A 26,204-nucleotide genomic window follows, 5' to 3' on the forward strand; every position below is an offset into this window, starting at 1 on the left:
ATAGCTGGAATACCAGCGGCGAGTGCAGCGTGTCCACTCATGGGCTTGCTGCACTTGCCATGCTTTGGGCCTGGTGGCGACCTTTGGTTGCCACACTAATCTATTGCCCCTCAGGTGGTGGACCACCACCCAAGAGGGGATTCCCACCTACTATTTATCTGGTGTCGGGATTCCGGCGTCAGAATCTCTACCGCCTGGATCCCAACAGCCGGCAAATTGACTACCTCCTGCACAAACACGTGGCAGTTCAACTTTAACATGGCACATCCAGGAAACAGAGTGGCACTGCAGTGGCAGACAGGTGATGAGCTCCGAGTACAGGAACGTGATGCTGCAGTTTGAGCTGAGTTCAGCAGCAACCCCTAAGGAAACCAGGACTCAGGATACAGGGTCACAGGACTGGAAGGCTGTACAGGAACTCTCCAGGGGCAGGAAGCAGCTCCACAGGAAGCTATCACCGGCGGGGCTGCCTGATCCTGGCTCCCATAAAAAGGTCCTTCTGACCTATCATGGGAGAGCCAGCAGACCAGCCCCCCAGACCTAATTGTCCAGCTGTGCAGTGTCCCGGCTGCTGGTAAAAGCCGGGACTGGAGTGCGGGGCGGCCGCCAAGTGTCCCCGGTTGCTAGGCAACCCGCCGGAGACGGACGCTCAGCGGCGGAAGTGATGCACCGGCCCCGTTGCCTGGCAACGGCCGGGAGCCGGCGCGTCTTACACCCGCCGCCGCTGACACAACCCCATAGAAAGTAAACAAGAATGTTTTCATTAATCAAGAACTAAATCAGGGGATGGTATTATTGGTCGGGGGAAAAAAATCTTCTTTTATGGCCTCTTCTGTCGTCAGTTTCTGTAAAAGAAAGAAGGATTGATTAGTTAGTTAACTTAATTTCATTGTTTGATTAGCTAATACAATTTATGAGGGAGGAGGGGGTAGTATAGCCAGCAGACCATCAATGCATCTGGTTTTAATTGAGGACCTGTGTCCCTGCGACTAAATTTCATCTCGATTCCATTTGGTATCCGGACTCCAGGTCGACAACAAAAAGGTCGACACACCTTAGGTCGACGCCAATTGGTCGACACACCTTAAGTCGACATGGACAAAGGTCGACATGAGTTTTTCACGAGTTTTTTCTTTTATTTGAACCTTTTCATACTTAACGATCCACGTGGACTACGATTGGAACGGTAATCTGTGCCGAGCGAAGCATGGTGAGCGAAGAGAGCCATGCGAGGGGACGCGGTGCACTAACTGGGGTTCCCGGTCACTCTACGAAGAAAACGACACCAAAAAAACATTAAAAACTCATGTCGACCTTTTTCCATGTCGACCTTGTTCCTGTCGACCTTTTGTCCATGTCGACCTAAGGTGTGTCGACCAATTGGCGTCGACCTAAGGTGTGTAGACCCTGAGTCCCAGACCCTTACATTTTACCAGAACAGCGATTCCTTGCCTGTACTGGGAGCTTAAAAAAAATTAATTACGTCCTAGAAAATGACATTGTACTCCCCTATCCACTTAACCACAGATACAGATATGTGGACAAGCTGTACTTTTCAAACTAAAGATTATATGACTGTGATAGCCCAATGGGTGGGTGTATTGCATTCAGCAGCAGCATTGTCTAACACAAAACACCAGCTCAGTCACAGGCAGGATCCGCTATGTATCACCGGCTTCACTAAGAGGCATACCAGTGTGAAAAACTCAGGGATGTCATGGCAAGATGGCTTACCCTGCAAAGAATCTCCTGAGGATTTGTAATTTCCAATAACGCATGTAACATTGTGAGAGCATTACAACTGGGTGAATTTGAACACGTCCCATGTTTTGTCCACACAATAATCTTAGTGGTTCAGAATTTTTTTTTATTATGGCAGGAGCATGCAGGAGATGCTATCTGTGGCCCGAAAAATTTCTGGACATTTTCGGCATTCATTCAGCAACCGCATGTAGAAGATTGCATTGGCTGCAAGAACAGTTCCGTTTGCCCTGCTACTAACCGAAGCAAGAGGTAGTGAGTGACCAGGTGGAATTGCACCATTTATATGCTTCAGTGAATTGGGGAACCAAGCCGTCAAAACCTACACAAGCATCTATATCATAGGGAGAGGAGGGAGAATGTACCTTACGCCAGCACACTGGAGAATACTCTCTGTTTTATGCACGTTCCTGGCCTGAAACCATTAGAGGGTAGCAACTAATGAAATGTGGAAAAATATTCATGGTCAAAAAAATGAAATTCAAATTCTATGAAGAAGATCTTTGCTGCCCAATACAACAAAGTAGAGAGTCTTCTGTAACGGTGGATTACAGTATTGGCAATTCTATCTTTTTCAGCAGTAAACTTTCACTTTATTAGAGGTGATGTTTTTTTCTTTAGCATTGTAATGCATTGTTTTGATTTCAGGTGCCCTTTCTTAAACCCTCTCTGCCCTTGAGCACCGGCTTTAGTTGATGTTGAAGTACTTCATACTAATATCACGATCATCATGACTGGAAGCAGTCACAGCACTAGTACTTGGTTGCTGCTCCTGCTTTTCTACCGACTGATTGTGATCCACATCGACTCGGTGCTCATATTTATAAACTCAGTGGGGCACAGCAACTACTGGGCTTTAGTTGTACAAAAAAGCCAACAATTTTATTTTCTGTTTTTCCACAAATGGCAACTTCACCCTGCGGACTCACAGTACTTATATTTATTAATGCAGTGGTGCATGGCACCTACTGGGTTTTATTGAACACACACAACAAGTTGGAAAAAGTATATATATTTTTTCTGTTTTTCCACAAATGACTTCACCAAAAACGTTTGCGGGTGCTAGCATGTACTGTGTACCAATAAAGGGTTAATGCTGCCCTGTATTAGAATCTGTGGGATGCAATGTAGGTAGTGACAAAATACACCAAGGTGCTGTGCACCAAGGGTTAATGCTGACCCATATGGAGCTCTGGAGGGCAATTTGGGCAGTGACAAAAAATACTAGTGTGCTGTGCACCAAGGGCTAATGTTGCCCTACATGGAGCTCTGGGCTGCAGTCGCACTGCGGGCAGTGATAAAAAAAACACCAATGTGCAGTTGTACCAAGCATTAATACTCACCACCAGATGTAATAGCTGTAACTTTCTGCACTTTAAAAATAAAAAATAATGTTTTGCTAACTGCCTATCGCATTAATCTAGCTTGGCAAATATTAACACTAAGAGCCCGAGGAACACAGTCACAGATCAGCAGCTCTTGGTGAATAACACTAACAGCCTGAGGAGTAGACACTTAGTCACATAGGTCAGCTTAGCAGTTATTAGCGGTCCTGTGTGAAATGGCGCCCAAATCACAATGGGAGGGAATGATATCGAATTCGAAACACACGAGATTCAATGCCGGGAAGATTACGTTTGGCCTCATTTTGGATTTTGAGCAAGGCGGGAAAATCCAAGCCAGCACTTGGAGTTGTGCGGATTCCTGAAGTTTGGGCAAGCTTGGTTTTCAGGAAAACGAGCCCGCACATCTAATTTTGTTACATTCTCTTTTTTACTTTAAAATGGCCACAAATTACACTAAAGCACATTTTTTATTTAATTTTATTTGCATTTTTTCGTTTAATTCCTTTGTAATTAATGAAATTCATAAGCTTTATACATTCTATTCACTTAAAAAAAGCACAAATCAGCCATTTGACACCATTAAAAGCATCTAGTACATTCCCTTTGCTCACTAATATCCTTCTATAGGATTCTTCTAACAGAATTGTCACATTTCTGCAGTCCCAGATCGCATGTTGCAGAAAATGTGCACACCCTCAATGCGAGTACCGCAAATAGCCATTTTAAAATGAATTGGAGAATTTTTCGGTGTGCACATTTGTGCGAAGTCTGCGAGTTTCATGAAACTCACATCTAATTGGATTGACCCTTATATTGAATGGGAAGTTGGGAATCCTTATTCCTTATATTGAAGGCATCTGCTATATTAGGTGGTTCCGTATACTTTTTCACATCTTGAGGATTTGTGTGTGCAGGATCGGTGATAGGGTGTTTGGCTCTCCCTGCATGCTATACATTTGTGCCCTGGCTCCCATACTTTATAAAGGTACAGCATGTGCCAAAGGTGTGTGCCAAAAAAAGAAGTGTGGTCTCACAGGGAAGGCGCATGGGGACATAATATTACCCTCAGTTCAAATTATGCCAAACAATAGCATAATCTTATTCAAATTACACCACACATAGTACCCCTGATTCACATTACACCATATAGTGTCCCTTATTTACATTACTGCACACAGTAGTGCCCCTTATTCACGTTGCATCACAGAGTAGTGCCCCTTATACATATAATGCCCACAGTAATAGTGACCCTTACACTTAATTCCCACAATAGAAGTGCCCCCTTACACATAATGCTCACAGTAGTAGTGACTCTTATACACATAATTCCCACAGTAGTAGTGCCCCTTACACAAAATGTCCATAGTAGTAGCGCCTCTTAAACATAGTGCCACTTACATATAATGCCCACAGTAGTAGTGCCACTTACACATAATGCCACATAGGCTCAGCACTACACTTACCTGAAGCCCCACTCCTGCTCCCACCACCATCCGATAGCTCCCCAGCACCTCCCCTCCACCACAGATGCCAATCATCCCATTCATGCTGTGTGCTGCAGTTGCCCCCGGCATTGCCCTTAATGTGCTGAGCGGCAGCCTATGGCAGGAAACGAGCAGTGTGCACAGGCATGAGCGAACCCAGTGGCAGCTTCCTGCTCAGGAGCCCTCTGCCAGCGTCGCTGCTTGTCATAAAGTTTGACAGGCGCTGTGACAGCCGGCAGCAACATGGACAGTAGCAGGGTAGCAGAGTGGGGAGAGCGTCCCTCATGCCTGGCACTTCCCTGCATTAAATCACTTTTTCTGAGCATATTGCGCCGGCCCTGCATGTGTGCAGTGTCACAACTGGTGCCTTTTTGTTCGATGTGCCACACTTTTCTTTTTATCTATATTCATGAGGATATAAAGAAGAAATCAATTGCCTGATAAACAAAAGATAGTGTTAAAAGACTTTAATATATTTTTATTGTTTATTGTGAGCTTCTGTATCTCTGTATGGTGATACTGTTTTTAACGATCTACACAAATTCTTTCCAGCGCAGATTGTTGTTTCTTTATTTTTATTATCCAATTATGAAAAATGTGCCTGATTTTGTTTCCTTTTTAAACTTTCACAGAAACATCTCTGCGGAAAAAAATTACAAAATTAGATATACCAAAATTCCCATCAGACATCCCCACTTGCCCTTACATATCCTCAGACCTCTCCAAATGCTACTTACATGTCCATCAGAGCCATGTACATGCCATCAGACCTACCCATATACCTTTAGTTGACATCATACCCACCCAAATGTTATCAGTCCCACTCAATATGCACCAGACCTCCACACTTTCCCTTACATGCTCATCAGATCCACCCACGTCATCAAACCTTCCCACAAGCCTTTACATGCCATCAAGCCTTCCTCATACCATCAGATCCACCCACATGTCATCGAACCTTTCCACAATCCTTTACATGCCATCAAGCCCTCCTCATACCATCAGAACCACCCACTTGTCATCAAACCTTCCCACGTGCCTTTACATTAAGCCCTCCTCTTACCATCAGAACCACCCACATGGCATCAAACCTTCCCACGGGCCTGTACATGCCATCAAGCCTTCCTCCTACCATCAGAACCACCCATGTCATCAGACTTTCCCATATGCCTTACTCTGTTTGTCATCAGGCCCCTTCCACTAGCAATATGACTCCCTCCACATTCCATCTGTTATTCTTCATACTTATCAAGTAAAGTAAATTCATGTTTTTATAGGGGTTTCGGCAGGGCTCCCACTAACTTCAATTTTTTGTGCACATTTCAAGATTCGTACAATTCTTGCTAGGTCAGCTCTCCCCGACCTCAGATCCACGTGTACACATACAGACCTTCCTTGGTTGCAGCAGCAAAAAAATTTGTGGGGACTAACCCCCAAAGAAAATTCCTTTTTTGGAGCACTCTTTTGAAATAATTAATGATATATTATGTAAAGAATTGATGACTAGTATTAAAACTTAACTTTTATTTCTAACCTATCTAAAATAAAAGGGAGAATATACAAAGATGAATACAACAACACAAGACACTAAAGTAATTATCACTCGTGTTCAGTGAATATCACTATCTCCCATTATATCACAAGTAAATCCACATGTACATATAATTTCTTTTTGTCTCTTTTTTTCTATTCTTAAAAATGCAATTGCAAGACTTTATTGGTTGCAGCAGCACCATGTCAGCCACAATATTCTTAATCTCCATAAGTCGGACTGGCTCATGGTCTCCATGTCTTGGGTGGCATCACACTTTCTGCCAGACTCCCATCACCTTGCTGTCAATGATAAATCCCACACTGACCAATGAATGTTCTTATGCACCCCAGGACACATCACTGATTGGCTGAATTTTCAAACAAAAACCTCTGCTTTCTTGACCACACAAAGTTCTGATCGCTCTTACTTCCAGCGCGTGTGCTGATAGGGGAACAGTTGAACCAATCACCTTACTGCATCAGTGTATATTGCAAGTCTAACATCCAGAGCTCCAAGCCATTAACCCCTGATCTGCTAATCTGCAATTAACCCAACTGCACACACCCTTATTGCTGAATGCAAGCACACTAGAAATCATATATACACTTTGTCATATATATCCAGTGGTGCAAGAAATATTTTCTTAGTGGTACTGTGTGCCGAAAAATGGGCGTGGTCATGTGCTGTGAGGGGGCGTGGCCACATGCTGCTAGTGGGAGAGGCTATATGACTCTAGCGGTGTGGCCACACGACAGCCCCTTTTTTGGGGGGAATCTGGAGGCAGGGCTAAAAATATATAGTAATGCCTCCAGTATAATAGAAATATATAGTGATACCTCCAGTATAATAGAAATATATAGTGATACCTCCAGTATAATAGAAATATATTGTGATACCTCCAGTATAATAGAAATATATAGTGATATCTCCAGTATAATAGAAATATATAGTGATGCCTCCAGTATAATAGAAATATATAGTGATACCTCCAGTATAATAGAAATATATTGTGATACCTCCAGTATAATAGAAATATATAGTGATATCTCCAGTATAATAGAAATATATAGTGATGCCTCCAGTATAATAGAAATATATAGTGATCTCTCCAGTATAATAGAAATATATAGTGATACCTCCAGTATAATAGAAATATATAGTGATACCTCCAGTATAATAGAAATATATAGTGATACCTCCAGTATAATAGAAATATATAGTGATACCTCCAGTATAATAGAAATATATAGTGATACCTCCAGTATAATAGAAATATATAGTGATACCTCCAGTATAATAGAAATATATAGTGATACCTCCAGTATAATAGAAATATATAGTGATACCTCCAGTATAATAGAAATATATAGTGATACCTCCAGTATAATAGAAATATATAGTACTACCTCCAGTATAATAGAAATATATAGTGATACCTCCAGTATAATAGAAATATATAGTGATACCTCCAGTATAATAGAAATATATAGTGATACCTCCAGTATAATAGAAATATATAGTACTACCTCCAGTATAATAGAAATATATAGTGATACCTCCAGTATAATAGAAATATATAGTGATACCTCAGTATAATAGAAATATATAGTGATATCTCCAGTATAATAGAAATATATAGTGATACCTCCAGTATAATAGAAATATATAGTGATACCTCCAGTATAATAGAAATATATAGTGATAACTCCAGTATAATAGAAATATATAGTACTACCTCCAGTATAATAGAAATATATAGTGATACCTCCAGTATAATAGAAATATATAGTGATACCTCCAGTATAATAGAAATATATAGTGATACCTCCAGTATAATAGAAATATATAGTGATACCTCCAGTATAATAGAAATATATAGTGATATCTCCAGTATAACAGAAATATATAGTGATACCTCCAGTATAATAGAAATATATAGTACTACCTCCAGTATAATAGAAATATATAGTGATACCTCCATTATAATAGAAATATATAGTGATACCTCCAGTATAATAGAAATATATAGTGATACCTCCAGTATAACAGAAATATATAGTGATACCTCCAGTATAATAAAAATATATAGTGATACCTCCAGTATAATAGAAATATATAGTGATACCTCCAGCATAATTGAAATATATAGTGATACCTCCAGTATAATAGAAATATATAGTGATACCTCCAGTATAATAGAAATATATAGTGATACCTCCAGTATAATAGAAATATATAGTGATACCTCCAGTATAATAGAAATATATAGTAATGCCTCCAGTATAATAGAAATATATAGTGATACCTCCAGTATAATAGAAATATATAGTGATACCTCCAGTATAATAGAAATATATTGTGATACCTCCAGTATAATAGAAATATATAGTGATATCTCCAGTATAATAGAAATATATAGTGATGCCTCCAGTATAATAGAAATATATAGTGATACCTCCAGTATAATAGAAATATATTGTGATACCTCCAGTATAATAGAAATATATAGTGATATCTCCAGTATAATAGAAATATATAGTGATGCCTCCAGTATAATAGAAATATATAGTGATCTCTCCAGTATAATAGAAATATATAGTGATACCTCCAGTATAATAGAAATATATAGTGATACCTCCAGTATAATAGAAATATATAGTGATACCTCCAGTATAATAGAAATATATTGTGATACCTCCAGTATAATAGAAATATATAGTGATACCTCCAGTATAATAGAAATATATAGTGATACCTCCAGTATAATAGAAATATATAGTGATACCTCCAGTATAATAGAAATATATAGTGATACCTCCAGTATAATAGAAATATATAGTGATACCTCCAGTATAATAGAAATATATAGTACTACCTCCAGTATAATAGAAATATATAGTGATACCTCCAGTATAATAGAAATATATAGTGATACCTCCAGTATAATAGAAATATATAGTGATACCTCCAGTATAATAGAAATATATAGTACTACCTCCAGTATAATAGAAATATATAGTGATACCTCCAGTATAATAGAAATATATAGTGATACCTCAGTATAATAGAAATATATAGTGATATCTCCAGTATAATAGAAATATATAGTGATACCTCCAGTATAATAGAAATATATAGTGATACCTCCAGTATAATAGAAATATATAGTGATAACTCCAGTATAATAGAAATATATAGTACTACCTCCAGTATAATAGAAATATATAGTGATACCTCCAGTATAATAGAAATATATAGTGATACCTCCAGTATAATAGAAATATATAGTGATACCTCCAGTATAATAGAAATATATAGTGATACCTCCAGTATAATAGAAATATATAGTGATATCTCCAGTATAACAGAAATATATAGTGATACCTCCAGTATAATAGAAATATATAGTACTACCTCCAGTATAATAGAAATATATAGTGATACCTCCATTATAATAGAAATATATAGTGATACCTCCAGTATAATAGAAATATATAGTGATACCTCCAGTATAACAGAAATATATAGTGATACCTCCAGTATAATAAAAATATATAGTGATACCTCCAGTATAATAGAAATATATAGTGATACCTCCAGCATAATAGAAATATATAGTGATACCTCCAGTATAATAGAAATATATAGTGATACCTCCAGTATAATAGAAATATATAGTGATACCTCCAGTATAATAGAAATAAATAGTGATACCTCCAGTATAATAGAAATATATAGTGATACCTCCAGTATAATAGAAATATATAGTGATACCTCCAGTATAATAGAAATATATAGTGACACCTCCAGTATAATAGAAATATATAGTGACACCTCCAGTATAATAGAAATATATAGTGATACCTCCAGTATAATAGAAATATATAGTGATACCTCCAGTATAATAGAAATATATAGTGATACCTCCAGTATAAAAGAAATATATAGTGATACCTCCAGTATAATAGAAATATATAGTGATACCTCCAGTATAATAGAAATATATAGTGATACCTCCAGTATAATAGAAATATATAGTGATACCTCCAGTATAATAGAAATATATAGTGATACCTCCAGTATAATAGAAATATATAGTGATCTCTCCAGTATAATAGAAATATATAGTGATACCTCCAGTATAATAGAAATATATAGTGATACCTCCAGTATAATAGAAATATATAGTGATACCTCCAGTATAATAGAAATATATAGTGATACCTCCAGTATAATAGAAATATATAGTGATACCTCAGTATAATAGAAATAAATAGTGATACCTCCAGTATAATAGAAATATATAGTGATACCTCCAGTATAATTGAAATATATAGTGATACCTCCAGTATAAAAGAAATATACTGTATAGTGATACCTCCAGTATAATAGAAATATATAGTGACACCTCCAGTATAATAGAAATATATAGTAATGCCCCAATTTAATAAGAATATATAGTAATGCCTCCATTATAACAGGAAAATACAGCCACTGTGGCACTCCCAGTAACCCTGACAAAGTGGGAGGAGCCGTCATGCTGCCAAGCACCATGGTCTTGTTGCTTTGTGGCACATTGTAATTGTGGTAATGGCAAAGTGTGTGGCAGGTGGTACTGCGTACCCGCTGCCAAATTCTTAAGGGTACTCCGTACCCGAGTGTACCCGCATACTTGCACCGCTGTATATGTCAGGCGCAGACACACAAACAATATTACACCTTCAGGCTTCACATCAATTTCTGCTGCTACTGTAACCTCAGATACAATCCCACTAATATAGACAAATAACCCTCCAAATTATACTCACACTACAGTCAATCCAATCCCTTCCACCGTGGGAAATCAGGCACTGTGCACAATCCCTAAAGCGTTTGGGCAAAGTGGTAAATGCTCTTTACAAATTCTCTTCCATTATCTGACTGGAGGATGGACGAGGCTCTGACGGGAGTAAAGAGCACAAATTAGCCACTTCCTCCGCTCGCTCGAAGAGGTTTCAGGATAACAAGCTTGGTGAGGTGGTCCTGGTATACTGAGTGGTTCCAAGCAAAGTATATAGCTCACTTCCCACGTTGTCTACCGTACAATGGTAACAATTCTTAGGCAAAATCGGTAATAAAGATAATTTCCATATATTTCTCAAGTTTTGTGCACAATTCAGGTCCCGACACAATAATAAAAAAAATCACTCACTGTACGATGTTCGTCACATTGCGCATAAGCACGACCCTCCAACAAGCATGGAGTATGGATTATAGGGTCGACCTGGAAAAGATCGACACTGAAATGATCGACACAGAAAAAGGTCAACACGAGGGTTTTTTTTGGGGTGGGGGGATTGTTTAAAGTCATCGGAAACCCCAATTAGTGCACTGCGTCCCCTTGCGTGGCTTCGTTCACTCAGATTCCTATTCCCAATCATAGTGCACATGGATGGTAAAGTATGAAAAAGTAAAAAAAAAATTAAAAACACGTCAACCTTTTCCTGTGTCAATCATTGCCATATCAACCCTTTTACAATATCTTTTGTCCATGTCGACCAATAAATGTCAGCCTATTGACTGTTGACTTTAGTAGTGTCGACCTACCGCCCGGGTAATTAGTACCCCCTCTTTCGGTGGCCCGGTCTGAGCAGGATGTAGTCAGTGTGTAACTGAATCCAAGCCCCTGTTTATCAGGGGCTTAAATCCTGTGACTGGTCCAGTCAGTAAGGAGCGGTAAGCATTTGGTGCTACCACCCATGCCGCTGGACCAAGGGGGCAGCACTGTCGCTAGCCTAGTGGCACATTGTTCTGGCTTGTGGGGTGCTTACAGTAGAATGGCTCCCTTCAGCCTGGAGAGGTGCTTGGCTTAGGAAATGCCCAGCGCAAATACGCGACTGGCACTGGGCACTGATATGCTGATGAAGTTACCAGTATCTCCCAATGGAAATGGTTGATTCTCTGATGTGTCTGTGTGTGCCAGGATTAAAACCAGCAAGACTAGTTATTCACCCCAAAATTCCAAGAGGGCTGCCAGGGTGCCATGTGGATATTTTAAAACTAAACCTAAAAAGGTGGATGAGAGAACTGTTATTTTACGGTAGCAGGTCAGCTTCATGAGGGTAAACTATATATTCAAACAGTAGCGGATCTTGCCATGGGCAAGCAGGACTTTTGCCCGGGGCGCCGCCTTCCGGAGGGCGCCGCACCATGACAAGATCCGCTGTTTGGCAGTGCCCCGCGCTGTGAAGGGAACTAGACGTTACCCGTCTAGTTTCCCTTCATGGAGAGGACCTTTGCTGTGTGGTGCGCGATTATGTCATCGCGCACCGCACAGCATTGTGGGACTGCCACAGACGCTAGGGGTCATAAATAACCTCTAGTGTCTATCTATGCCATGCTATGGGAGAGACGCCATGACGTCTCTCCCATAGATCCGAGGAGAGGAGCGGCGCCGGCGGATGTCTGCAGCGGTCAGGAGCGGGGATAGTAAGTATTCTTTTCTTTTTTTTTGTAAGCGGTGCTACTGTACAGGGGGCACAAATGGGGGCACAACTCTACAGGGGGTGTAACTGACCACGCCCCTGTATGAAGCCACGCCCCTATTTTTCGCCCGGGGCGCCACAAGGGCTAGAACCGGCCCTGTCTTCACAATACTAATAATACATAATAAATCAAGCTTTTCATTTTCACAAAGCATGGCTGTACAGCAATTAATATTCATGTCACGTCAGCAGGGGTTTCAATACAACTGATATGAGAACGCCGCAGGGCGCAGACGTAACCTAGTTACACAATTCAGAAGTCACAATTTTCTCTGTATCATCTGAACATCTCAGTTACATGTCACAAATGAAGACATTGTATAACCTTTAAGCAATCCAGAAATCTGTCATCTGAAATGTTTGCATCCCAGGCCACACTAGTAATGAATGAATCTCGGCAGTGGCAGCGAAACCCAGAAAGAAAAGTTCAGTCCAATATATCAAGAGTTTAAAAAGTCGCCTTTTAGAGATGGTCTCGGAGTCTTCGTCGATGACAGTCTGACAAGTGGGAATTGCATTAGCATGTGAAATGAAGTGCAGTGATAAGAATGGGTGATCACGGCGTGTCTGATCCTGTGAAACCGTTCTAAGCACAGTCATCCTGAGACGTTTAATGATCCGTGGCCAAACTGCAAGAAAAGTTTGAAACTTTCACAAACTTCGGCTTGGTGCGCGGCGGTTTTGTGCAACTGGGGCTTTTTACTTCAAATACAAACTGCAACGGGGGTCACTTTATTATAATTAAGTGACACTTTGTTACAGTGTGGTTCATTCCTTCAGGAGGAATATCATTTTCCATCTGTACAGGAAGTCGTACTGTTTCTTTTTTACTGTGACGCAAGGGTCAAAACAAATGGGCCCCAAATGATTAAACATTATAGTAGTATCATCAATATGTAAAATCAATCCATAACCTAGATTAAACAAGTGCAGTTTGTTCTATTAACTATTGAAGTTTGTGAATTTAAAAGGTTTCTCACAGAGTATGATTGGCAGCAATGTGGTATGAAAGGAAACAGGCAGGAGAGGTTGTCTGCAGAAGTGTGGTCTACTGGGGCCCTGGTCACCATTGCTGTCACAGTACTCAGGCTACTGGGTCCTCTGTGCTGTCAGTATGCAAATCGTGCTTCTATTACATGTCTGATCTGGACTTGTCACTGAGGCAGTCAATGATCTTCTGGAACACTGTGGTCCAGAAGACGCTGAGGGAGGGGGATGGCAAGTACAATATACATGGGCCAAGGCCACTGTAAGAAGCCCTGGAGTGCAGGGACCCCCCAAGTGCTGGCAATGTATGTACACCTGGATGGGGCTTTGTTGACCTTCTGTCGACTTTTTGACCCTGTCAACGTTTTGACCTGGTCAACCTTTTTGTGTCTGCTGAGCCTATGCTGTCGACAGAATCAGTATGTAAAGCCGGCACCCAGTTCATAATACCAACGCCGGGACCCTGACGTATGAAATCCCGACAGGGGTGAGTAGAGGCTATTTCATCGGCTCCCTTACCCCCCCTCCCCGCAGCCTAATCTTAACCTACCCCACCCCCGCTGCCTAACCCTAAACCCCCCCATGTGGCGCTTAAACCTAACCCCCCTTTACCTTCCTAAACCTAACCCGCTGGCTATTTTTACAGTCGGGATGCCGGCTGTCGGGATTCCGGTGTCGGTCTCCTGCCCCTTTTAGAGTTCTGGCATCGGGATTCCAACAGGTGTCCGGATTCCGGCGTTGGTATTTCAACTGCCAGGATCCCGAAAGCCAACCGCATCCCGGTGTTAACTTATTGCCTGTCTATCTATCACCTCCCAGAACCACGCCCTCCCAATGGCTTGATGATCCTGTCTGCGTTTTCTGAAAAGGGGGCGAGTTTACATGAAAGTGTACGGGGTTTAGCCAAAATGTGGACATTTGGGGTGGACTGGGCTTGTTTGGTTGGTTAGAAGGCAGTGAATGCTTTTCCCCGATTTAGCCGGTGCCGGTGCAATTGTTGGGAGGTCTGCTGGTGTGGGATTGATGTTCATTCACAGGTATAATGCAACAATTGCTGCCGTGTATGTGGTGTGCCGTGTGATATAGCTTCCAGTCTCTGGGTGCCACTGTGGGGTTGTTTATAAAGATGAAGAAAAATATGGCGGTGAGGAAAGTAGAAACTGGCGGATGACTGGGATATGAGTTACTGCAGGGCACAATGGGGGGTGATTCCGAGTTGATCGCACATAGCAACTTTTGGCTGCTCGTGTGATCAACCTGACGCCGCCTATGTGGGAGTGTATTTTAGCATAGCAGGGGTGCGATCTCTTGTGCAGCCATGCTAAGCTAAAAAAGTTTAAAGTAAAACAAGACCAGGGCTGCAGTTACTCACCCAGTGCGACGGATCCAGCGAGGAAGGTCCCGGTCCTGACGTCAGACATCCCCCCTCCAAACGCCTGGACACGCCTGCGTTGGACTCACCACGCCTGGAAAATGGTGAGTATCCGCCCCGGAACGCCTCCCGCCTGTCCATCTTCTTGCGATCGCCGCTGCAATCACATTTCTCGCTGGTGGTGTTGTTTCCCGGCGACGATTGTTACCAGGCAACGACGCGCGTGCGCAATGCGTCTGCCACGCATGCGCATTTCTGACCCATTCGCACCGCAGCAAAGAACCACTGCGTGCGAACGGGTCGGAATGACCCCCAATGTTTTGCCGTTTTACAGAAACAGGTTCTTTTCCTTATCAGTGTCCTTTATTACCTGCTACTAATGACCAGTTATCAGAATATATATCCCAGCTCCAAACCTGTGAACTTCACCAATCTGACCAGCTGGATGTAAAGCATCTGACGACCGCACTGGTCTTCTGGAAGCACAGGTAACCGATAATTAAATGCCCCGCTATCTGAACTGTGGCTATACAGAACCTATGGGCAGTCCAGGACTGTCATTTCATTCTAATATAGAATTTATCTGATGGAGCAGAGACAGGAAAGAGCTGTCACATACTTAAGGGGAGATGGATCAAGTTTTGGGGAGACTCTCTCCAAGGCTTGATACATTCCCCCCTTAGTACATTTCTCTAACTGAAACCTCTTCTTGTCGGTGTAATGTAACGACTCATAAACCAAGCTGACTGAAATAAATGTTTAACATGTAAACTCATTGGGGTAAATTTACTAAGCTCCCGATTTTGACCGAGATGCCGTTTTTTCATCAAAGTGTCATCTCGGTAATTTACTAAGCAATAATCACGGCAGTGATGAGGGCATTCGTAATATTTTGAAGTCCTAGGAAAAAAATCACGAATGAATACACCATCGGTCAAAACGCGGCTGTTTAAGTATGAATCTCGGTCATTTACTAAGAAGTGCAAAGCAAAAAAAAAAACAAACACTGCCGTGAAAAATTACAACTCGTAAAAAAGTGCTAAAAAAAAACACTTTCTGTGGCCTGTACACTAGATTAGAGAAATTAGAAATACAAGAGATAAAACAGTGGTGGGAAAGTACCACACTAGCAAAATACATTGAAAAACAAATGATCCCAAGGGGTTTGAGATTAATAAAAGTTCCATCATTTATATCGAAAAATGAGGAATTTTTACGTAGATGGAATGATACTCTGGATGTTTGCTCAATAAATTTAATGAAGCTAATCGTGGCAGACAGAGAGGAGAATATTAAAGACCTAGAGAAGGAGATTAAAGATATAAGAAAGAAGTTGAAACCTATAGAACATTTAACTGATTTTAAGAATCTAGAAAATCTTACTAATTTAAAATTACAAAAAATTGAACAAGGAATAATAGAACAGAAAAAGAAGAAGTTTGGAAGAGATCATGAGGATTATAAGGGGGATATTAGGAATTGGAAGATAGAACGAAGACCCCAGATGGGAACTGATGGGAGAAAGAGACCATATCCCGAGGAGCCGAGACAATATGACAGATTCTATAGAAGAGAGAGAGACTACTATCAACTACCACAAAATCGTTTCGAACGACAGAGAATAAGTGATGATGTACACAATCTGCGAGAAACAAGAGGTGGAGAATCCGGGTATAAGAAAAAGGAAATGCTGAAGGGTGATGAGAGATATCAGAGAAGAATGGGGAAAGAAGGTAGAGCCATACGGACGCATATGGAAACGAGAGAAAGGGAAAACTACAGATGGACGAAAGATAGAGGAGACCAACGGGAGGCCCCAGAAGAGAAGAAAAAGGAAAAAAGACCTACAAAAGATAAATACCCTACAACTGAGATACTTGTTAGAAGTTTCAACAATGGGAGGGAGGACCACCAAGAAACTCTTGATCTCTCGGCTAGAGCACTTATGGAAAGAATCAACAACAGGGGAAAGAAAGACCCTAGGTCGGGAGAACCACATTACCAGGAGGAAGATGAAGAAATAGAAGAAGAGATAGATGATACAGAGGCGTATTTAGATGCTTTTTTAGAACTAGCACAAAAAAACAGCTCGACACAAAGTCTAGGAGCAATCCCAAAGAAAACTCCGGACTCAGCAACAAAAAGAAGAAGAAGACGGAAAAGAAGTTCAGTGTCTACAAACGGGGAAAGCGGGGAGGAGCAAAAAACAGGACAAAAGAAAAAACAAAGGAAGAACAACTACAAAAAAAACACGCGCAGGGGATATTCAACTTGAGTAGTTATGAATTGACCCCATTTGAAATAAAAGTTCTAGGAAAAGGACTAAAATTCGCCCCAACAAACACGTTAAATAAATTTGAAACTATAGTGGACCTCCAAAAATTTATTAGAACAATCACATTAAAAAAATTCTTCAGAAGAAAAGAACGGGAGAATGGAACAAAGGAAAAAACAGAATCAGAAGTATATGTACATTGCGACTTAAAAGAAAAATCTACATTTTATCCCTCACATTTGAAAGGTCATCTATTGAGTACATTTCAGAAACTAGTAGAAGAAGACATAAAGAAGATCCCTGAAATGATGGAGAGATCCAAGAAATGTAATCTGAGTGTGAAAGAGAAAATTGCTCTAAAAAATTTAAAACAGAATAAAGAAATTGTGATTAAACAAGCAGATAAGGGAGGGGGTATTGTAGTCATGGATAAGGGTAACTATAACAAGGAGTGTATGAGATTAATAGAGGATACGAGTACATATGTAAAATTACAAAAAAATCCTATGGAAGAGTATAAAAAGGAGCTAGAAATCATTCTTAAGGCAGCATTGAAGAAAGGAATACTTACGAAAAATGAATTTAAATATCTATACCCTGAACATCCTGAAGTAGCAGTGTTTTATCACTTGCCGAAAATCCATAAGGACCCAATTACCCCCCCAGGAAGACCAATTGTCGCTGGAATACAATCATTAACATCCCACTTATCATGCTATATTGATGTCTATTTGAAAAAACTAGTGGTAACACAGAGAAGTTATATTAAAGACACAATGCAAATTCTGGACACACTGGGAAAAATAGAGTGGAGAAAAGGCTTTCTTCTTTGCACATGTGATATTAAATCACTGTACACGTCAATTCGACATAATCAAGGAATGGTAAACATTCAGAAAATTATGAAGAATGAATCGAATTTGAAGGAGGATCAGATAGATTTTATTTTGAGAAGTATACAATTTACATTAGAGCACAATTTCTTTTGGTTTGGTGGTAAATACTACAAGCAAACTCAAGGGACAGCTATGGGTACAAATTTTGCACCTTCATATGCTAATCTGTTTTTGTCACAGTGGGAAAATGAGTATATATGGGCTAACAATGAATACCTCCCTAATCTTGTCCTATGGGCAAGATTCATAGATGATGTGATCATTATCTGGAATGGAAGCAAAGAAGATCTGGAAAAATTCATCACGAAGATAAATGTGAACAACTACAATTTGGAATTTACAAGAGAGATCAGTAATAGGAGTATTAATTTCCTAGATCTAACGGTCTTCATTGAAAATGATCAGATCGAAACAAAGTCTTTTAAGAAGGAAGTAGACTGTAACAGCTACTTGAACTTTGAGAGCAATCATCATCCAAAATGGCTAGCCAATATTCCTAAAGGTCAGATGAAACGAATCCGGAGGAACTGTTCCAAGAAAGCTGACTATGATACACAAGTTATGGAACTTATGGAACAGTTTGGAGAGAAAAATTACATGGAAAGCATTTTAGTAGCAAATAAAAATGAGGTAGATGGATTAGAAAGAATGACTCTCCTCAAATATAAGGAAAATAATAAAGAAAAAAGAAAAAATGAAGTGCTATTCCTGACAAAATTCTCCAGCCAGAGAAGATTTTTAGAAGAAAGCATCTACAAACATTGGCACATTCTAACTACTGATGAGGAACTTAAAAATATTGTACCAAATAAACCTAGGATTATTTATAGGAGGGCACCTACTTTGAAAACTAGTTTAGTAAGGAGTTTTAATAAAGATGAGAGGAAAGAGGGATTAACATGGTTAAAAGACATAGAACCAGCATTTTATAGATGTAATAACTGTACAGTATGTCGAAAAACAAGGAATGTATCTACAAAACCAATCAAGACATATAAGTCAAACAGTACAGGGAAAGAGTATAAAATAAAAGATAAAATCACATGCAACTCAAAGGGAGTAATATATTTAATGACATGTCCATGTGGACTCCAATATGTAGGGAAGACTTTTCGTTGTCTTCAATTGAGAATAAATGAACATCTGAACAATATTAGAACAAAAAAGGATAACCACAATATTCCGGTTCATTTTGCTAAAGTTCACAACAGTGATCCAGCGTTATTAGAATTTGTGGGAATCAAACTGATACATAAACCGTGGAGAGGAGGGGACTGGGATAGTGCAATACTAAAGGAAGAAGCAAAAACTATATTTGAGTTAGATACCCTAGTCCCAAAAGGACTAAATATAGATTGGGAATTACATCCATTCCTTAAGAAATAGTCTATAGATGAAGAAATAAACCCTTAAAGGTTGAAAAAGTTTTTAATATTTATGTAAAATAAAATTAGTAGGATAGATAAGGCACTGTGTTGTTTTATGTCGGGTGTTTTTTGGTGTTGGTATATGTTAATAGAGTATGGACCCAGACCTTAGAAAGGAATCTACTACGTGGAACAGTGATGATATTGAATAACCTTTATATGGATATGTTCCAGATAAGGCTGGGTTAAAAAAGTTCGAATAAACATATAAAAATTACGAGTTGCAGAGCTAACTCTATGTGACACTTGTTATAAATTAATTTGATCACAACGTATGCTTTGAACCAAAAAGCATGAACACCAGCGTGATCATATTTGTATAAAGGAATAACTGAACAGTGACAGGAAGGAGGAGAAGCGGCCAGACGCCGGGCATGACGGCGGGTTACCATGGTGACTAGACGCACAAGAACCTGAATGAGAGGAAATACAATTACGTCAGGCACGGATCACCATGGAAATAGGACTCGGAGGATCGAGAGAAAGAGGAAGCGCCATGACGTCAGACGCTGCGGTGGCCGAAGAGAAGCGGGTCACCATAGCAACAAGACGCCATGCACGGACTTAAAACAGCGGGGAAGAGACGTACTCGACCATCCTGAGGAAGCCTGTTGAAGGCGAAACTAGTTGATCACAGAGACGTCCAGTTTCATTGTCTGCCGGCAGACACCCGTGGTTTATGGACTCCGTGTAATTTGAAGTAAGTGACCCTTCAAATACTATACAAGGGATTGCTATACCCATTGGATTCTGAGGATATGAACCTGAACTGACTATTATTAAGATTACTGCTCACTGTTTGCACTTTGGTCAGAATCTGTTTATTCACTTGGCCATTACTCCAGTCTGGGAGATATATGACCACACACCCTGCAATAGAGACATCTGAAATTATTGTGCCACAGCTCTGTGAGTAAAACGCTGAGGAGAGCGTATCATAGATCTATATGTTATATGTGTGTTTTGTTTTGTCTTATTTAATTTTCAGTATACCGGTATTAGGACACACTAGAATTATTTTTAGGATAATTTTATGAATAAGAAATGATATACATTTTTTAAACAATATTCTTAATAAAAGAATTTTATTTGCCAATTATCAACCCTGTGTGATGTTTAATGCTTGAATATTATTTTTATTCTCTATAATTTTTAGCGCTGGGAGATATTTCTTCTTTTTTATGTCTAAAAAAAAACAGACCTTTTTTTTTTATTCGTGATTGGATAGGCATGCACGGATCCATGAGATCCGTGCATGTATATCAGTGGGAAGGGGTGGGAAAGTGCTTATTTTTAAAAAAAAAATTGCGTGGGGTCCCCCCTCCTAAGCATAACCAGCCTCGGGCTCTTTGAGCCGATCCTGGTTGCAGAAATATGGTGAAAAAATTGACAGGGGTTCCCCCATATTTAAGCAACCAGCATCGGGCTCTGCGCCTGGTCCTGGTTCCAAAAATACGGGGGACAAAAAGAGTAGGGGTCCCCCGTATTTTTAAAACCAGCACCGGGCTCCACTAGCTGGACAGATAATGCCACAGCCGGGGGTCACTTTTATATAGTGCCCTGCGGCCGTGGCATCAAAAATCCAACTAGTCACCCCTGGCCGGGGTACCCTGGGGGAGTGGGGACCCCTTCAATCAAGGGGTCCCCCTCCCCCAGCCACCCAAGGGCCAGGGGTGAAGCCCGAGGCTGTCCCCCCCCCCCATCCAATGGGCTGCGGATGGGGGGGCTGATAGCCTTTGTTGTAAAAGAAAAGATATTGTTTTTAGTAGCAGTACTACAAGTCCCAGCAAGCCTCCCCCGCATGCTGGTACTTGGAGAACAACAAGTACCAGCATGCGGCGGAAAAACGGGCCCGCTGGTACCTGTAGTACTACTACTAAAAAAATACCCAAAAAAACACAAGACACACACACCGTGAAAGTATAATTTTATTACATACATACACACATACATACATACTTACCTTATGTTCCCACGCAGGTCGGTCCTCTTCTCCAGTAGAATCCAAGGGGTACCTGTTGAAGAAATTATACTCACGAGATCCAGGGGTCCAGGGTCCTCGGGGAATCCAGGTGTAATCCACGTACTTGAAAAAAATAACAAAACGGACACCCGAGCCACGCACTAAAAGGGGACCCATGTTTGCACATGGATCCCCTTTTCCCGAATGCCAGAAACCCACTCTGACTGATGTCTAAGTGGGTTTCTTCAGCCAATCAGGGAGTGCCACGTTGTAGCACCCTCCTGATCGGCTGTGTGCTCCTGTACTGAGTGACAGGCGGCACACGGCAGTGTTACAATGTAGCGCCTATGCGCTCCATTGTAACCAATGGTGGGAACTTTCTGCCCTGCGGTTGACCTAAAGTGACGTCACCGCTGAGCAGAAAGTTCCCAGCATTGGTTACAATGGAGCGCATAGGCGCAACATTGTAACACTGCCGTGTGCCGCCTGTCACTCAGTACAGGAGCACACAGCCGATCAGGAGAGTGCTACAACGTGGCACTCCCTGATTGGCTGAAGAAACCCACTTAGACATCAGTCAGAGTGGGTTTCTGGCAGTCGGGAAAAGGGGATCCATGTGCAAACATGGGTCCCCTTTTAGTGCGTGGCTCGGGTGTCCGTTTTGTTATTTTTTTCAAGTACGTGGATTACACCTGGATTCCCCGAGGACCCTGGACCCCTGGATCTCGTGAGTATAATTTCTTCAACAGGTACCCCTTGGATTCTACTGGAGAAGAGGACCGACCTGCGTGGGAACATAAGGTAAGTATGTATGTATGTGTGTATGTATGTAATAAAATTATACTTTCACGGTGTGTGTGTCTTGTGTTTTTTTGGGTATTTTTTTAGTAGTAGTACTACAGGTACCAGCAGGCCCGTTTTTCCGCCGCATGCTGGTACTTGTTGTTCTCCAAGTACCAGCATGCGGGGGAGGCTTGCTGGGACTTGTAGTACTGCTACTAAAAACAATATCTTTTCTTTTACAACAAAGGCTATCAGCCCCCCCATCCGCAGCCCATTGGATGGGGGGGGACAGCCTCGGGCTTCACCCCTGGCCCTTGGGTGGCTGGGGGGGGGTACCCCTTGATTGAAGGGGTCCCCACTCCCCCAGGGTACCCCGGCCAGGGGTGACTAGTTGGATTTTTGATGCCACGGCCGCAGGGCACTATATAAAAGTGACCCCCGGCTGTGGCATTATCTGTCCAGCTAGTGGAGCCCGGTGCTGGTTTTAAAAATACGGGGGACCCCTACTCTTTTTGTCCCCCGTATTTTTGGAACCAGGACCAGGCGCAGAGCCCGATGCTGGTTGCTTAAATATGGGGGAACCCCTGTCAATTTTTTCACCATATTTCTGCAACCAGGATCGGCTCAAAGAGCCCGAGGCTGGTTATGCTTAGGAGGGGGGACCCCACGCAATTTTTTTTAAAATATTTGACAGTGTTTAATTTAAAAAAAACAAAAAAAATGAACCCCAGCACGGATCACACAGATCCGGCCGAGATTCATTGTAAAAAAGTCGGCAGTGTTTTGCTAATCACTGCCGTAAAAATAGAAAAAAAACCACGAATGACATCGACATCGGAACAAAAGAAAAACCCGAATACGACAGCTTAGTAAATTAGTCGTAATCAATTCAAAAAGTTGCAGTTTTACACTTTCGATGTCATTCGTGATTGAACTTTGACCTGAAACGGGAAAATACGAATCTTAGTAAATTTACCCCTTTGTATTGATTTCAACCAAAACACATTCTTTTGGATATTTGGATTTTAAGGCATTTTTAAAATATTTTTTTCCTGTTCATATTTAAGAAAAACAATAATTTGTGTTAATGAGTCACGTCCAGGTCAGAGCTAAAAGCTGGAGAATATATGTGCGGGCAGCCGGCTATTAAAGTAAATCGTAAAATTGTCAGATGTTGTAAATTGAGTGGATATAAAAATAAGAATTTACTCACCGGTAAATCTATTTCTCGTAGTCCGTAGTGGATGCTGGGAACTCCGTAAGGACCATGGGGAATAGCGGGCTCCGAAGGAGGCTGGGCACTCTAGAAAGAATTATGACTACCTGGTGTGCACTAGAGATGAGCGGGTTCGGTTCCTCTGAATCCGAACCCGCCCGAACTTCATGTTTTTTTTCACGGGTCCGAGCGACTCGGATCTTCCCGCCTTGCTCGGTTAACCCGAGCGCGCCCGAACGTCATCATCCCGCTGTCGGATTCTCGCGAGGCTCGGATTCTATCGCGAGACTCGGATTCTATATAAGGAGCGGCGCGTCGCCGCCATTTTCACACGTGCATTGAGAGTCATAGGGAGAGGACGTGGCTGGCGTCCTCTCCGTTTAGAGAAGAGAGAGACACAGTAGAGACGAGAGAGACACAGTAGTAGTAATTTTGGGGAGCATTATTAGGAGGAGTACTACTATACTACTATACTACTTGCTGAAGTGATATAGATTAGATAGTGTGACTGTAAGTGTATTGTATTATCTGACTTGTGGGGGAGACACTGACAGTGGGGAGCAGTTAGAGTCTGAGAGCAGGACTCAGGAGTACATATAACGTACAGTGCACACTTTTGCTGCCAGAGTCAGTGCCACACTGCCATTGTTGTGACCACACTGACCACCAGTATAATAATATATTTTGTGATTGTCTGCTTAGGACTCGGAGTACTAGTTGCAAGTTGCAACGTGAGTGACCTGACCACCAGTTTAATAATCAATCACCACCAGTTTAATATATATATATATATATATATATATATATAATTGTATATAATATATATATATATATATATATATATATATAATATTGTATACCACCTACCCGTGTTTTTTTTTTTTTTCATTCTTCTTTATACATACTACTATAGTAGCTTACTGTAGCAGTCTGCGGTGCTGCTGACCTGACAGTGTCCGTCATCAGTCATTACATAATAAATATATATAGTACCTGTCCGGCTGCAGTACTAGTGATATTATATTGATTTCATCTCATTATCAATAATTTATCATCCAGTCTAGACTCTATATTAGCAGCAGACACAGTACGTTAGTCCACGGCTGTAGCTACCTCTGTGTCGGCACTCGGCAGTCCATCCATAATTGTATACCACCTACCCGTGGTTTTTTTTTTTTCTTTCTTCTTTGTACATACTACTATAGTATAGTAGCTTACTGTAGCAGTCTGCGGTGCTGCTGAGCTGACAGTGTCCAGCAGGTCCGTCATCAGTCATCATTACCTAATAAATATATTATCTACCTGTCCGGCTGCAGTACTAGTGATATTATATATACATACATATATATATTGATTTCATATCATTATCATCCAGTCTATATTAGCAGCAGACACAGTACGGTAGTCCACGGCTGTAGCTACCTCTGTGTCGGCACTCGGCAGTCCATCCATAATTGTATACCACCTACCCGTGGTTTTTTTTTTTTCTTTCTTCTTTGTACATACTACTATAGTATAGTAGCTTACTGTAGCAGTCTGCGGTGCTGCTGAGCTGACAGTGTCCAGCAGGTCCGTCATCAGTCATCATTACCTAATAAATATATTATCTACCTGTCCGGCTGCAGTACTAGTGATATTATATATACATACATACATATATATATTGATTTCATATCATTATCATCCAGTCTATATTAGCAGCAGACACAGTACGGTAGTCCACGGCTGTAGCTACCTCTGTGTCGGCACTCGGCAGTCCATCCATAATTGTATACCACCTACCCGTGGTTTTTTTTTTTTTCTTTCTTCTTTGTACATACTACTATAGTATAGTAGCTTACTGTAGCAGTCTGCGGTGCTGCTGAGCTGACAGTGTCCAGCAGGTCCGTCATCAGTCATCATTACCTAATAAATATATTATCTACCTGTCCGGCTGCAGTACTAGTGATATTATATATACATACATATATATATTGATTTCATATCATTATCATCCAGTCTATATTAGCAGCAGACACCGTACGGTAGTCCACGGCTGTAGCTACCTCTGTGTCGGCACTCGGCAGTCCATCCATAAGTATACTAGTATCCATCCATCTCCATTGTTTACCTGAGGTGCCTTTTAGTTGTGCCTATTAAAATATGGAGAACAAAAATGTTGAGGTTCCAAAATTAGGGAAAGATCAAGATCCACTTCCACCTCGTGCTGAAGCTGCTGCCACTAGTCATGGCCGAGACGATGAAATGCCAGCAACGTCGTCTGCCAAGGCCGATGCCCAATGTCATAGTACAGAGCATGTCAAATCCAAAACACCAAATATCAGTAAAAAAAGGACTCCAAAACCTAAAATAAAATTGTCGGAGGAGAAGCGTAAACTTGCCAATATGCCATTTACCACACGGAGTGGCAAGGAACGGCTGAGGCCCTGGCCTATGTTCATGGCTAGTGGTTCAGCTTCACATGAGGATGGAAGCACTCAGCCTCTCGCTAGAAAAATGAAAAGACTCAAGCTGGCAAAAGCAGTAGCACCGCAAAGAACTGTGCATTCTTCGAAATCCCAAATCCACAAGGAGAGTCCGACTCCAATTGTGTCGGTTGCGATGCCTGACCTTCCCAACACTGGACGTGAAGAGCA

At 41.1% G+C, this 26,204-nt stretch overlaps 1 long non-coding RNA gene across 1 annotated transcript in view; it reads right to left on the reverse strand.

The window, feature by feature from the left end:
* Positions 1-266: 266 nt before the first annotated feature.
* LOC134969863 (uncharacterized) overlaps positions 267-26,204 on the reverse strand; it is a 165,911-nt gene continuing 139,973 nt past the window's right edge. The window contains exon 4 of the long non-coding RNA XR_010189534.1: positions 267-845. This is a non-coding gene — a long non-coding RNA (uncharacterized LOC134969863). The remainder of the gene's footprint in view (positions 846-26,204) is intronic.

Source organism: Pseudophryne corroboree, chromosome 11 (genome assembly GCF_028390025.1).
Source record: "Pseudophryne corroboree isolate aPseCor3 chromosome 11, aPseCor3.hap2, whole genome shotgun sequence".
NCBI lineage: Eukaryota > Metazoa > Chordata > Amphibia > Anura > Myobatrachidae > Pseudophryne > Pseudophryne corroboree.